The sequence below is a fragment of the Myotis lucifugus genome, unplaced genomic scaffold, assembly GCF_000147115.1.
Source record: "Myotis lucifugus unplaced genomic scaffold, Myoluc2.0 scaffold_943, whole genome shotgun sequence".
Classification (NCBI taxonomy): Eukaryota; Metazoa; Chordata; class Mammalia; order Chiroptera; family Vespertilionidae; genus Myotis; species Myotis lucifugus.
This window is the reverse complement of record NW_005871991.1, coordinates 124,689-126,463: the sequence shown is the minus strand read 5'-3', so window position 1 is coordinate 126,463 and position 1,775 is coordinate 124,689. Positions and strand designations below refer to the sequence as shown.

Sequence of the window (1,775 nt, the reverse complement as noted above, 5' to 3'; positions counted from 1 at the left end):
CTTTAATTTTAGAAGTTTTCTTTCTGCTCTGAGTATGTCTGTCCTGCAATATCATAAATTGCCATAATATCTATCAGGAAATATTGACTCTGACTTTAGAACCCACATTATATTTTTGACTTGAGGACTATAATATCAAAAGTATTTCTGACAATTTTGGGGATTAATGTATCATTCAAAAATATCTAATTAATAGTCAAAACTTTGGACACCATAGAAGGTCTAAAGGAAACAATCACAACTTTCTTCAGATGGGATGAATGCCTCCATGCCTCCTCTTCTTCCTCAGAATTATTTCTTTTATTCCTGGCTTTGCACAAAAATAAAAATAAATTGGTTTGGGGGAGATTAGCATTGCATTCATTTTCATGATTTAATAGAAGGATATATGATAGCAGAGAAACAATGATGCAAAAACCCCTAGAAATGTACGCCCTTTCCTGAAGACTGTCTCACCAATCACTGCTTTTTTAATTTTTTTTTCTCTACAGGCGAGAATCCCAAAATCCAGTATTCCAACATGCCTAGGGAGTATATCAGGAAGTTCTTTCCCAAGAGAAAGTGCTTTGTTTTTGAACGCCCTACGAATAACATAAGCTTGTTACAACATTTGGAGGGGGTGTCAGAAAACCAACTGGAGTGCAGTTTCCAGGTTCAAACCAAAAATTTCTGTAACTATATCTTCACAGCTGCAAAAACCAAGACCCTCAGAGAGGGAATCATTGTCACCGGCAATCGTGAGTGTCCTTTGTTATAGTATGTCCTTCTGCATTTTTCTTCATGTGATGAAGCTGTGACTATGCTCAGGGTTTGTCAGTAGTTCTGTTTCCTCCTCGATGGGATATGGAAAAGCAGAGATTCAAGCCACACATAGACATGCATGTTTTTCATTAAACTTTCCTTATCTGAGGGATTATTGAAGCCTAATGTATCTCATGAAACTAATACACGAATGACGTAAGCACAAGTTGCTCTTAAGGAGAGGAATCTGCATGATGATGACATGAACAATGAGATGAGTGTATCTTGGTGAGGATATAGAAGATATTTTGTGAATTTAAACCAGTTAGAAAAAATATGCAGCAGAACATAAGCCACTGAACGTTCATTAGAGCTTGAGAAGAAAATATAACTATAGCTTTATGTACAGGACAAGATTCATAGATCTAAACCACTAGAGCATACCTACACTGTCCTGGGCTGAGATGTACCCATGCTTGGTTTAATATTTTAGTCACCATCCTGAAATGTTTGATTATTTTTTTTATATGGGCCCACACTTTCATTGGAAATTTTGTTCACAAAATTATATACTTTACCTATCTGTAAAATAAACTCTATTAAAATTTATTTCTATTGGAAAATAGTTCCAGGAAACTCTTGGATATACTGGTTGAAATCATTAAGTTTAAATTATCATGAGATGAATTTGAGAACCATAAAAGAGAGAGTGTATAGGAGATACAATGATGTTATTACAAGGAAGTGAATTTATCTTATATAATAAAACACTAATAAGCAAATCGACCAAACTGCAGAACGACTGGTCGCTATGACATTCACTGACCACCAGGGAGGAAATACTCAATGCAGGAGATGCCCCTTGGTGGTCAGTGTGCTCCCACAGGAGGATAACTGCTCAGCCATAAGCCAGGCTCATGGCTGGAGAGCACAGCAGTGGTGGTGGGAGCCTCTCCAGACTCCAAGGCAGCACTAAGGAGCAGGCAGCTGAGCAGTAAGGAGTTGTGAGCAGGTGGTCAATAAGGAGTGAGGGG

General features: G+C 37.6%; 1 pseudogene; it reads left to right on the top strand.

Annotated features, from left to right (window-relative positions):
• The window catches only part of LOC102425227, a 20,928-nt pseudogene that overhangs the window by 7,464 nt on the left and 11,689 nt on the right, over positions 1-1,775 (top strand).